Source organism: Myxine glutinosa, chromosome 10, assembly GCF_964187855.1.
Source record: "Myxine glutinosa chromosome 10, kmMyxGlut1.1, whole genome shotgun sequence".
Lineage (NCBI taxonomy): Eukaryota > Metazoa > Chordata > Myxini > Myxiniformes > Myxinidae > Myxine > Myxine glutinosa.
Genome location: NC_136270.1, coordinates 33,027,381 through 33,041,789, shown reverse-complemented (window position 1 = coordinate 33,041,789; position 14,409 = coordinate 33,027,381). Strand labels below are relative to the sequence as shown.

At 46.4% G+C, this 14,409-nt stretch overlaps 1 protein-coding gene across 2 annotated transcripts in view; it reads right to left on the bottom strand.

Moving 5' to 3' along the window:
- Window positions 1–13,906, bottom strand: part of LOC137434440 (uncharacterized) — a 68,108-nt gene extending 54,202 nt beyond the window's left edge. For both annotated transcript variants that reach the window (XM_068127428.2, XM_068127429.2), the window contains exon 1: window positions 13,639–13,906. The gene's annotated coding sequence lies outside the window, so the exon portion shown is untranslated. The remainder of the gene's footprint in view (window positions 1–13,638) is intronic.
- Window positions 13,907–14,409: the final 503 nt, after the last annotated feature.

The following is a 14,409-nucleotide window of genomic DNA, read 5'->3' as shown; positions in this document are numbered from 1 at the left end:
ACAGAGAAATGTCGGTTTGGGCTATTTAGATCAGGACAAGCGTTACGCCTCGGTCCCCCGTTGGTGAAGTGATGCGAGTTGACAAAGTGGAAGACGCAAGGCGGCCATCTTGGATTTTGACGTGGTGACCCAATTTTCAATAGCTTTCTTCTGTATGCCGAGATACACCCACACACCAGATTAGACGTTGGTACTTCGCTTATTTTTCAAGATATTCCGCTCACAAGGTTCAGATATACATGGCGTCAGACATACATGGCGGCGGCCATCTTGGATTTTGACGTGGGTTGCAAATAAAAAAAAAAAATTAGAATTCGGTCCTTCGCTTGTGCACGCACGCACGCACACACGGACACACGGACACACGGACGGAGGGAGGGGAAAACCATAGTCCCTTTTCGCTCCGCGGTACGATGGGGGACAAAAAAGCATTTGGCACCATTGATCGTCGGTACCTTTTCTCTGTCTTACGGTGTTTTGGTTTGGAGATCATTAGCTTTGTGGTTTCTTTCCTCATCCGATGGCCGATCCTGTCAAGGCTATTGCCTATTTGCAGATGACATTTGTGCAGTTTGTTCAGACAACGGATGACCGTCTTAGTTCAGATAAATGAACGTTGGATGGCATTTACTATCTAGGAATGTTTCTGCACACTCAAAATTATATCTCACAAAACTGGGATTCATTCGTTTTCAGAGTCGAGCAGCGACCATCAGTGGAAAGGCCTGCTCATGCAACTTTATCATGGTAGAACCATTGTGATTAACAATTTAACAATTTGCCTGCATTAATGACATGGCATAGGTTTATCATGCTGCAACTGCCTTTTGGTATTCCAAAATAATTCAAAGCATTTTCGTCAATTTACTCCGAGATGGAAAGCACTGGCTCCGGCCTGGCGTTCTCAGCCTGTCGACTGCTGAAAGTGGGCAGGGACTGGTTGACGTCACCTGCAAAGTGACTTTTTGTCTCCTTTTCTTTCAGAAACTACTGTACACCGATACCTCATGCATGGCGTTTGCCAACGCTTTGCTTAGGCAAGCCGGAAAGCTTTGCTATGGCCAAGAGCTGATTCTCCTGAACATGGAAAGCTGGACGTGAGAGGCTCCCAATGCCATTTTTTTTTTTTTTTTTTTTGTATACAAGATCGAGGCTCGTGAAAGAGCGAACATTAATCACACAGAAAGACAAACAGACACACAAAACAAATAACATCGGGAGCGGTAGACAAGATGGGGAGAGAGGGGGAAGGACACAAACACAACATTTGAGAGCAGGGACCGAGAGACATGGAGACATCGAGAGAACTGTGGGAGGGAGAGGGCTTTGGGGGGAGGCATGGGAAGGGGGGGGGGGGTGGGAGAGGTATAAAACATATGGACACTGCCAAGACTTCCAGGAAAGAAGTTGGAATTTCAAACAAGGTGGATCTGGGGTGAATTAGTGGGGGTAGAAAAGATCAAGGTTTTGGATGGGGGAAGATAAGAGATGGTGATGAACAGCTGTTTTGAAGACCTGGAGGGAGGAGTGGGATTGAAGTGAGTGTGGGAGTTTGTTCCAGAGGCGGGAGAAAAGAGGAATGAAAGAGTGAAGATGAGCAGAGAGCCGAGATTTCGGCAGTTTAACCATCAGAGGGTTGCTGGCAGATCTTGTGCGACCTGTAGGAATATTTGGGTGACAGAGCACAGAGAGAGCTGGGGGTGCAAGGCCGGAGAGGAGTCGGTAGAAGACAGAAAGACCACCTACCTGCCTGCAGTGAGTGAGTGAAAGGCCCTCAGAGATAGCTTCATCGCGGGAGATTCCAATAATTCTGAAAGCTTTGGTTTCAACAGCGTGAAGCCGAGCTAGGTGTGAGGCAGGAGCACCGGCCCATAGGGGAGAACAGTATTCCATTGAGCTGCGGATGAAAGCCTTGTATGTGGTGAGGAGCTCAGGTGTGCCGAGGAAGGACTTCGCACGACGGAGGATGCCCAGTCGGCGACTGGCTTTGGAGGCCAGCTTGGAAATGTGGTTTTCCCAAGAAAGATCATGGCAGATAGTGAGACCCAAAATCTTGAGCGACAGAACTTCTTGGAGAGGATTGTTGAGAAAGTAGATGGGAGGGTTGTCCAGTCGATCTTTTCGGAGAGACATAGTAAGAGTGTGAGATTTGTCAGGATTGAAAGACATGTTCCACTTGTTTGACCAGTCTGTGATTTTGTCCAGGTCTTCAGAGAGTGAGGAGGCAGCAGACTGCCGATCTGAGGGAAGAGGAATGGAGCGGCAGAGAGTGGAGTCATCAGCAAAGAGATAGAGAGGATTTTCGAGAGAGTCAGAGAGATCATTGATGAAGACCAGAAAAAGCACGGGGCCCAGAACACTGCCTTGGGGAACTCCAGCCTGAACAGGAAGAGGAGATGAGAGAAACCCATTCAGGGCCACACGTTGACGACGACTAGAGAGGAAGTCCGCCAGCCATGCGTGGAGATTTCCATGGATACCAAAGGAGGAGAGTTTGGTGAGCAGAGCGGGGTGCCAGACCGTGTCGAAGGCACGTGATATGTCGAGGGAGACAGCTCTAATTTCCTGTTTGGCATTGAGGACCTCCATCCATTGTTGAGACAGCAGAAGCAGCATGTCCAGAGTAGAGTGACCTGGTCTGAAACCAAATTGATGATCAGAGATCAAGCCATTGGAGAAGAGGAAAGATTTCATATCCGAAGCAATGATGGATTCCATGACTTTGCTGATAATTGGGAGAAGGCTGATTGGTCTGTAGTTGCTAGGATCTGTTTTTGCACCTTTTTTGTGCAAAGCGGTGATGTTGGCTGATTTCCAAGCAGATGGCAGTTGACCTTGAGCAAAAGAGAGGGTGAAGAGAACAGAGAGAGGGTGAGATAGAGCGGCAGAGCAGGATTTTAGGACCCGTGGGCTGATGCCGTCGGGTCCAGTTGCAGAATCAGAGTCGAGGGTTGACAGAAACTTTTCCACCTTGTCAGGAGGAAAGGACACGGAGTCCAGGAGCAGCAGGGTACGACTGGGTATGGTGGGTACAGAGAGGGATGGGTTTGGGACACAAGATTTAGAGGCAAACACAGAGTTGAGGCATTCAGCTTTTTCACGTGCGGAGTCAGCTGTGTAGCCGTTTGAGGTAAGGGAGGGGATGGAGGGGGAACAAACACCAGAAACGGATTTGACCAGAGGCCACCAGGATTTGGAAGAGGGAGACAGATAAGAGAGTTCGGTCTTGAGAACGGAGAGATATTGTTTCCTGGCTCTCCTGAGGGTGGACACACACTTGTTTCGGGCTTTGTGAAAGGAAATGAGATTTCCTTCCGTTGGATTTGCTTTCCAGGAGACGAAGGCAAGTTGTTTCTGGGCAACAGCCTCACCACAAGATTCCGTGTACCATGGACGGGAGGAAGGGTATGACAACTGAAGACGAGATGGGATAAATCTGTGCATGAGAGAGAGAGCAATTTACTTTGGAAGAATTCCCAGGATGAGTTGATGTCAGAGGTGGTAGAGATGGGAGACCAGTCCAGATGATTGATGGCTGCTTGAAGACCGTGCCAGTTGGCCTGAGTGAAATGCCAGACTCGTCGACGCTGAGCAGGCTCCCTGAGGATGGTCAGAGAGATGTCCACTTTAACAAGGACATGATCAGATGATCCGATCGGAGCAGAAGAAGAGCAGCAGACATTTTCAGGGAAGTTAGTCATAACCAAGTCCAGAAGAGAAGATGTTCCGTTGACTGAGATCCGGGTCGGGAAATTGACAGATTGTGTCAGTCCCAGTGAGTCGCAGAAGTCCTTTGCTGAAGAGCCATGGCTGGTGAGAGGTACCCACACCCAGCCAACTGGCATGGTGACAATTGAAATCACCACATATGAGGAAGAGAGAGTTGGGATGAGTAGATAGAAGTTGGTCCATATCATCAGACAGCGAGATGTAGATGGAGTCATCACTGTTTGGTGGACGGTACAACACACATATGAACAAGAGGTGGGAGCGAAGGGGAAGCCGTAGCCAGAGGTATTCCTGGGGGTGAGGTGGAGAGAGTGCAGTGCAGGGCGAGTGAGGGAGAGTTTTTGATAAAGATAGCAACCCCGCCTCCAGGACGAGGCTCAGGTCTATCATACCGGAAGAGGGAGTAGCCCGGGAGAGATACTATGGAATCAGAGACATCATAAAGGAGGAAAGTTTCTGTTAAGCAGATCACGTCTGGTTTGACAGAAGCAACCTGTATGGAGAGATCAGTTAAGTTTGAACGAAGGCCCCGGATGTTTGAGGTCCATACCGTTAATGAAGAGGAAGGGGGAGCATCAGATACAGAACAGGGGGGAGGAGGGGTAGGGTAAGATGTGGAAGAGGTGGAAGAGATAGGGAGAGCTGTTGAAGGTGTGTCAGAGATTTCAGAATAGCTCGGAGAAAGGGAAGGATGGGGCGGACAAAAGGTTTGATGGTGATTGGGTGACCCACAATGAGGTGTTATTTGAGGAGGGGGAAGAGCGAGGCAGAAGGTTGGGGGAGATGGAGGTGAGAGTTTGAAGGGGGAAGAAGCGGGGAGGACGCTTTGAGGAGGGGGAGTGAGAGGGGGGAAATTGAGAAGCAATGAGGGTGGGGAGATTTGAAGGGGAGGGGTGAGGGGGGAGTTTGGGAGGGAAGGGACAAGGGGAGGGATTTGAAAGGGATGGGATATGGGGGAGATTTGGAGGGGAGGGGTGAGGCAGGAGTCTAGGAGGGGAGGGGCGAGGGGGTAGTTTAGGAGGGAGGGGGCAAGGGGGGAGATTTGAAAGGGATGGGTGATGGGGAAGATTTGGAGGGGAGGGGTGATGGGGAAGATTTGGAGGGGAGGGGTTATGGGGAAGATTTGGAGGGGAGGGGTGAGATTGGATTTTTGAAAGTGTACGATTTATGGGAAACGAACATTTATTGCAAAATGAGTTTCTTGTGACCTTCGAGTTAAAAATACGTTTAAGGACGCTGGATGGAGGATGGAGTGCAGGAGAGTTTAGGGAATGTAGAAAAAAGGCACTATAGGAGATGGATATTTTTTTGGGGATGAATTGATTTGGTGAGCAAGTCGAAAGCAGCCTTTTAAAGAAGAAGAAGAAAAAGGTGTTATAAAATATGACGGAATACATAACTTGAGGGGAAAGTGTAAACATTGAAGGTTAATGAGTGAAAACTATCTGGGGAAATGGGGGAGAAACACGTGGTCGAAGAACGAACGAACGAATAAGAATGAATAAACGAATGAGAACAGAGAAGGAAATGGTTTTTTTTTTTTTTTTTTTGTTTTTTTTTTGAGTTGAGATTTACACAAGGAAGTAGGCTATGGGTGAAAAGCCTGGGAATACAGAGAACGAAAGTTATTGGATCACAAACGACGGACCGCTGAGAGAAAAACAAAGCCTCAAGGTTGTACAGTGCACACTGTACAAGGCCTCAAGACACGACACGGCAAACAGACGATCAATTTATGAAAGATAAACACCGAGAAACAACCAAAGTTGCACACAATAACTTCACACACCGAAAGATAAATACAGTTTCGACAAAATACAATTGTGAACAGACTTAACTTCGAAAAACGTGGAGACCGTGTGGAGCTTCGAAAATCCCTCCCACCGTCTCCGAGATCTCGCGAGAGATTTTCGAGATCTCGCGTCATTTCATCTTGCACCTCTAACCTCTCCTCCACCAGCTGTCTCAGCATGAACATCCCATCTGCTGCTCTTTCCCGATCTCCTTCTCCACATTCTTACTTATCCTCCCATCCAGAACCCTCTCTAGCACCTTAATGCCATGACTAAGCAGTGTAATGCCCCTATATTTCCCCTCATCTTGAACCTTCCCCTTTCCGTTCCAGATCGGCACAATTAACCTTGTCCTCCACTCCTCTGGAATTGACCCATCTGTCACACACATTCAACAAACTCTTCGTTCACCTGACTGACTTCTCCCACTGTAATTATAATCTGTACACACATCAATGCCTCATGTGCTTCCCTTTTTTTGGAAATGTGGTTTTCCCAGGAAAGATCATGGCAAATAGTGAGACCCAAAAACTTGAGTGACAGAACCTCTTGAAGGAGATTGTTGAGAAAGTAGATTGGAGGGTTTTCCAGTCGGTCTTTTCGGAGAGCAATAGTGAGCGTGAGATTTGTCAGGATTGAAAGACATGTTCCACTTGTTTGACCAGTCTGATTTTGTCCAGGTATGCAGAGAGTGAGGAAGCTGCAGACTGCCGATCTGAGGGATGGGGTATGGAGCGGCAGAGAGTGGAGTCATCAGCAAAGAGATAGAGAGGACTTTCCAGAGAGTTGGAGAGATCATTGATGACGACCAGAAAATGCACAGGGCCCAGAACACTGCCTTGGGGAACTCCAACCTGAACAGGAAGAGGAGATGAGAGAAACCCATTCAGGGCCACACGTTGACTACGACCAGAGAGGAAGTCCACAAGCCATGCGTGGAGATTTCCATGGATACCATAAGAGGAGAGTTTGGTGAGCAGAGCGGGGTGCCAGACCGTATCGAAGGCACGTGATATGTCAAGGGAGACAGCTCTGATTTCCTGTTTGGCATTAAGGACCTCCATCCATTGTTGAGACAGCAGAAGCAGCATGTCCAGAGTAGAATGACCTGGTCTGAATCCAAATTGATGATCCGAGATCAAGCCATCGGAGAAGAGGAAGGATTTGATATCCGAAGCAATGATGGATTCCATGACTTTGCTGATAATTGGAAGGCTGATTGGTCTGTAGTTGCAAGGATCTGTTTTTGCACCTTTTTGTGTAAAGCGGTAATGTTGGCTGATTTCCAAGCTGATGGCAGATAACCTTGAGCAAAAGAGAGGGTGAAAAGAACAGAGAGGGTGAGATAGAGCGGCAGAGCAGGATTTTAGGATCCGTGGGCTGATGCCGTCTGGTCCAGTTGCAGAATCAGAGTCGAGGCTTGACAAATACACAGGCTTCACACAGGCTTCCATTTTTCATCCTCTTCAATACATCTGCACTTCCTCTTCCGTTATCCCCACCAACTTCACTTTCCCCTCCGCATAACTCGGTAGCTCCAGCTCGCCGTTGCTTCCATCCCAGTTCAACAGCTCTTTGGAATATCCTTCCCACAGACATCCTTTTCCATATCCAGCTGCCCCCCTCTATCCTTGATCTTCTCTATCCTCTTCTAAACCTCCTTATTTTCATTAACTGCCTTCACTACTTCCTCCGTCCACCATACCTGGTTTCTATCCCTCGACAATACACTCTTTCCTGGTGTCTTTCCACACAACACTTCTGCATTTCCCCTAAATGCCTCTCCGAACTTCTTCCACTCCTTCTCCAAACCTTCCGCTTCTTTGTTACGTTGCTCATGCCTGGCCCTCATTGTCTACTTGTACTCCGACAATGTTGCCCGGACACTTCCCCAACCTAATAACCTTCAGACACCTGCTCTTATCCTCCCTCCTTTTCTTCATCCTCACCACAAACATCGCAGGGTTGTGGTGGGTGGTAACATCACAGCTGTCGATTCCTTATCTTCTGTTCTGTGCTGTGCTGTCCACTTCTATAGGTAATCTTGTGGCTTCCCCACTTTTGAAAGAACTAGCAGGGTATCCTACATTGCTTTGGGTTAGGAGGACTGAGAAGGGGGAGGGGGGCAGAAGATCTGGGGGTGGGACGGAGGGGGGGGGGGGAGTGGGCAGGGAATAAACCGAGTTTGCCACCCATTCGTCATAATGTCGTGTTTGTGGTTCATAATATTTTTTTAATTTGGAAGCGGTGCTCCACGTAACGACATGATAAGCTATTTATACACGTCAACCTCGCGTTTGTTCGAGGGAAACACCTCTTGAGGAAGAGGGCTGCACCGAGTCCCGTTCTATATCTATATTATAATAGCCGTAGATGATTCTGTCTGTCTGTCTGTCTATCTGTTGGGTGTCTGTCCGGGGTGTGGCTTACTCGGTTTGCAGAGTAGCTCCACCCATAGCTCCACCCATTCTGGGAGTGGCTATAAACAAATATCCACCATTTTATTAACTCGCATAGCTTTGAGTCCTGTTTTGTAGGCCCGTGGTGTCTTGCTCTCCCCCAGTTTTATTTCAAATCAAATTCGATAAATCATTTCATTTTTCACAGTCGCTAACATAGTTTTAGACTCGGTTGAAAAAAAACGGGAAGAAAATCCGATGAAAGTTGCCGTTTATAGAACGAAATGAATTCTCAAAGGCCTGTAACTTCAAGGCCATTGAGTCTCTCTCACGCCTTTATCTCCAATCTAACTCACCATATGATTTCATTTTTATCGATGGTTTTACTTTTAGACTCGGTGTCAGCAATAATTGAGAACAATCCACACACGCGGGAAAATGCAGAGATATATTTTTTAAAATCGCGTCATGGTGTATCATACACCGCCCAACATGACACCGCCGGCAATGTGTCGATATATATTAAAAATTCGCTTTTGCTTTTCCGTTATGATATATTACTATTTCGTTTGATGATAGTCGTCACAAAAACGTCAACAATGATGCCGACATATATTTCTTCGTTTTTATTTCATTCAACATATTAGCCGGAAGTAAAATATGTTTCAGGAAATTACCGAGAGATATTTCTTCGTTTTTTTTATTAGTTATGTGCGCATACACTTTAAATAGGTTTATTTGAAATCTTTAATTTTCCACAAACATTCCACACACGCGGGAAAATGCAGAGATATATTTTTTAAAATCGCGTCATGGTGTATCATACACCGCCCAACATGACACCGACGGCAATGTGTCGATATCTATTTTAAATTCGATATATCATTTCATTTTTCACAGTCGCTAACATAGTTTTAGACTCGGTTGAAAAAAAACGAGAAGAAAATCCGATGAAAGTTGCCGTTTATAGAACGAAATGAATTCTCAAATGCCTGTAACTTCAAGGCCATTGAGTCTCTCTCACGCCTTTATCTCCAATCTAACTCACCATATGATTTCATTTTTATCGATGGTTTTAGAGTCGGTGTCAGCAATAATTGAGAACATTCCACACACGCGGGAAAATGCAGATATATTTTTTAAAATCGCGTCATGGTGTATCATACACCGCCTAACATGACACCGACGGCAACGTGTCGATACATATTAAAAATTCGATATATCATTTCATTTTTCACAGTCGCTAACATAGTTTTCGACTCGGTTGAAAAAAAACGGGAAGGAAATCCAATGAAAGTTGCCGTTTATAGAACGAAATGAATTCTCAAACGCCTGTAACTTCAACTTCAAGGCCATTGAGTCTCTCTCACGCCTTTATCTCCAATCTAACTCACCATATGATTTCATTTTTATCGATGGTTTTAGAGTCGGTGTCAGCAATAATTGAGAACATTCCACACACGCGGGAAAATGCAGAGATATATTTTTAAAAATCGCGTCATGGTGTATCATACACCGCCCAACATGACACCGACGGCAACGTGTCGATATATATTAAAAATTCGCTTTTGCTTTTCCGTTAAGATATATTACTTTTTCGTTTGATGACAGTCGTCACAAAAACGTCAACAATGATGCCGACATATATTTCTTCGTTTTTATTTAATTCAACATTATTAGCCGGAAGTAAAATATGTTTCAGGAAATTACCGAGAGATATTTCTTCGTTTTTTAAAATTAGTTATGTGCGAATACACTTTAAATAGGTTTATTTGAAATCTTTAATTTTCCACAATATAATTTACTTGCCATTTATCATTTGATGATTACGAAACAAATTCCTCTTGAGGATCGTGACAATTCATGCGCTGCGTGGAAACTTCTATTTCCAAAATGAATGAGACGATCGATGAAGAACGCAGACTTGAACAGGATGCAGCAAGAAAACGAATGAGACGGGCGAACGAGTCCATCGACGAACGTCAATGCAAACTTGCGGGGTCACCCGTGGGAATCCCACGGGCATGGATGTGTGTGACATTTCGACATATCGAGTTAGATGCTGCACATTCATTTTTACAAAATGGTTACTGGCAAGTCATCAGATCCAGAAATGGTGTAAAAACCACCGTTTAGAGGCCATTTTTCCCCGCAAAGCGGGGGTTGGCCTTTTCGGGGACCGTGGTAGTTGTTTTTTTGTCCCCTTTTTGAAGCAATGTTTTACGGCCGGATGCCCTTCCTGACGCCAACCCTTTTTGCCGCCTTCAACGACAAACAGGGAATTACCAGTGAACTGGTACTCAATTAGCCGACCTCGGAAGGATGACAGGCTGAGTCAACCCCCCTGGCATTAATTCGGCGATCGACCGAGATTCGAACCCAGGATCCTAAGCCGGCACCCTAGCCGCTAGCCCAACACCAGAAATGGTGTCATGAACACAATTTATTTACGCACAAGCACAAAAGCAAGACGGGCCGATTTACGATTCCGACGGGACGACGGGCGAGACGGGCCGATTTCCGATTCCGACGGGCCGATTTGGAGCAAGAAAAAGAACGAGACGGGAGAAAAAGGAGAGAAACGAGACGGGGAAAGCCGATTGGAGAGGCGAGTGAGGCGCGATTGGAGAGGAGTGTGAGGCGCGATTGGAGAGGAGTGTGAGGCACGATTGGAGAGGAGTGTGAGGCGTGATTGGAGGGGAGTGTGAGGCACGATTGGAGAGGAGTGTGAGGCGCGATTGGAGAGGAGTGTGAGACGCGATTGGAGAGGAGTGTGAGGCGCGATTGGAGAGGCGTGTGAAGGATTGCAGAGGAGAGGAGTGTGAGGGATTGGAGAGGTGAGGGATTGGAAAGGAGAGGGATGTGAGGGTTTGGAGAGGAGAGGAGTGCTAGGTGGAGAGAGGAGAGTGTCAGGTGGAGACAGGAGAGTGTCAGGTGGAGACAGGAGAGTGTCAGGTGGAGAGGAGTGAGGGGTCACATATTATGTGAAATAACTAAATTCACACCATTTCTGGATCTGATGACTTGCCAGTAACCATTTTGTAAAAATGAATGTGCAGCATATAACTCAATATGTCGAAATGTCACACACATCCATGCCCGTGGGATTCCCACGGGTGACCCCGCTAGTCTATATTATAATAGCCGTAGATGATTCTGTCTGTCTGTCTGTTGGGTGTCTGTCCGGGGTGTGGCTTACTCGGTTTGCAGAGTAGCTCCACCCATTCTGGGAGGCTTCATATAATTATAAACAAATATCCACCATTTTATTAACTCGCATAGCTTTGAGGCCTGTTTTGTAGGCCCGTGGTGTCTTGCTCTCTCTCCCAGTTTTATTTCAAATCAAATTCGATATATCATTTCATTTTTCAGTCGCCAACATAGTTTTAGACTCGGTTGAAAAAAAACGGGAAGAAAATCCGATGAAAGTTGCCCTTTATAGAACGAAATGAATTCTCAAACGCCTGTAACTTCAAGGCCATTGAGTCTCTCTCACGCCTTTATCTCCAATCTAACTCACCATATGATTTCATTTTTATCGATGGTTTTAGACTCGGTGTCAGCAATAATTGAGAACATTCCACACACGTGGGAAAATGCAGATATATTTTTTTAAATCGCGTCATGATGTATCATACACCGCCCAACATGACACCGACGGCAACGTGTCGATATATATTTAAAATTCGCTTTTGCTTTTCCGTTAAGATATATTACTTTTTCGTTTGATGACAGTCGTCACAAAAACGTCAACAATGATGCCGACATATATTTCTTCATTTTTATTTCATTCAACATTATTATCCGGAAGTAAAATATATTTCAGGAAATTACCGAGAGATATTTCTTCGTTTTTTAAAATTAGTTATGTGAGCATTCACTTTAAATAGGTTTAATTGAAATCTTTAATTTTCCACAATATAATTTACTTGCCATTTATCATTTGATGATTACGAGACAAATTCCTCTTGAGGATCGTGACAATTTATGCGCTGCGTGGAAACTTCTATTTCCAAAATGAATGAGACGATCGATGAAGAACGCAGACTTCAACAGGATGTAGCAAGAAAACGAATGAGACAGGCGAACGAGTCCGACGAACGTCAATGCAAACTTGCGGGGTCACCCGTGGGAATCCCACGGGCATGGATGTGTGTGACATTTCGACATATTGAGTTAGATGCTGCACATTCATTTTTACAAAATGGCTACTGGCAAGTCATCAGATCCAGAAATGGTGTAATGAACACAATTTATTTACGCGCAAGCACGAAAGCAAGACGGGCCGATTTCCGATTGCGACGGGCCGACGGGCGAGACGGGCCGATTTGGAGCAAGAAAAAGAACGAGACGGGAGAAAAACGAGAGAAACGAGATGGGGAAAGCCGATTGGAGGCGAGTGAGGAGCGATTGGAGAGGCGAGTGAGGAGCGATTGGAGAGGCGAGTGAGGAGCGATTGAAGAGGAGAGTGAGGAGCGATTGGAGAGGAGAGTGAGGAGCGATTGGAGAGGAGAGTGAGGAGCGATTGGAGAGGAGAGTGAGGAGCGATTGGAGAGGAGAGTGAGGCGCGATTGGAGAGGAGTGTGAGGCGCGATTGGAGAGGAGTGTGAGGCCCGATTGGAGAGGAGTGAGGCACGATTGGAGAGGAGTGTGAGGCGCGATTGGAGATGAGTGTGAGGCACGATTGGAGAGGAGTGTGAGGCACGATTGGAGAGGCGTGTGAGGGATTGGAGAGAAGAGGAGTGTGAGGGATTGGAGAGGAGAGGAGTGTGAGGGATTGGAGAGGTGAGGGATTGGAAAGGAGAGGAATGTGAGGGATTGGAGAGAGGAGTGCTAGGTGGAGAGAGGAGAGTGTCAGGTGGAGACAGGAGAGTCAGGTGGAGAGGAGTGAGGGGTCACATATTATGTGAAATAAATAAATTGTGTTCATTACACCATTTCTGGATCTGATGACTTGCCAGTAACCATTTTGTAAAAATGAATGTGCAGCATCTAACTCAATATGTCGCACACATCCATGCCTGTGGGATTCCCACGGGTGACCCCGCTAGTCCAATATATTACGTATTCACAAATGAAACACGAACATTTCCCGTTTTAAAATAATCGTTTAAAAAGCCAAACCTCCCCTCCCCCAATCAAAATTCGTTCGGAGATACAAACTTCTGCACATAATTCTGAAACTCGTTTCCTTTGGGCAAATCACGAGTGAACGAAAACCACGTTAATCAGCAAGTCCATCAGTGAACAACAATCCCACGTGGCGAGACCCTGGCAAGACAAGAGCAATCGAGTGCCGATCGCAGCCAAACACAGCTGAGACCTCCGTGTCGTTCCTTAAGGTGTTGTACTTAACAACCACGACCCCAACAACACTTTACAACCACGACCCCAACAACACTTTACAACCACGACCCCAACAACACTTTACAACCACGACCCCAACAACACTTTACAACCACGACCCCAACAACACTTTACAACCACGACCCCAACAACACTTTACAACCACGACCCCAACAACACTTTACAACCACGACCCCAACAACACTTTACAACCACGACCCCAACAACACTTTCGTTTTAAACCTGCACTTTATGATTCGAGCTTTTCATCGATACTCCATTGTTGATGTTATACATTTGGGGGTTACATTGTAAATTACACGCGGCTTATCTCCAAAACAAGGCCGAATTTACTCTCTGGGGATGCTCACCTTGATCCAGGGAGATCCACGTGGACCTTCCGGACAGCCTTTCCCGAAGCGAAGGAGACGGACGAGGGCGAGTACGCCGGGCTTGCTCCACACGCTTTAATTCATTTCCTACAACTGTACTTTTAAAACGTGTAAAACTCAACGTCAAAAGAAAAAAAAGAAGGATATTGTACTGTACAGCGAAACAAGCTGCGCCACAATCATTAGCAAATCGTTGTGCAAGTTGCACAACAAACAGTACGAAGAACTTCCTGGAAGCTCGCGTGGTGCAAGCGCGGGGTTATGCGAGCTTATTAACATATTAATTAGAGGGCGTGGCCGCAGCCGCACTGTATCCGCGTGGTGGAAGCACGGGGTTATGTGAGCTCATTAACATATTAGAGGGCGTGGCCGCACTGTATCCGCGTGGTCATGCGAGCTCATTAACATATTCATTAGAGGGCGTGGCCGCACTGTATCCGCGTGGTGGAAGCACGGGGTCAGGCGAGCTCATTAACATATTCATTAGAGGGCGTGGCCGCACTGTATCCACGTGGTGGAAGCACGGGGTCATGCGAGCTCATTAACATATTCATTAGAGGGCGTGGCCGCACTTTCCAGCGTGCCGACGTTTCGCGCACGTCGTACGCGGCACGAAATTCTGTCTTGGTCGAAGCAGTGGAAAATGATCTGTGGATCCAATATATTACGTAAAGATATTTTAATGACCTATTACCTTCCAATAGAGGTTTATTTAGGCGCGAGAGGTTGTGATTTAACGGTAATGTACCC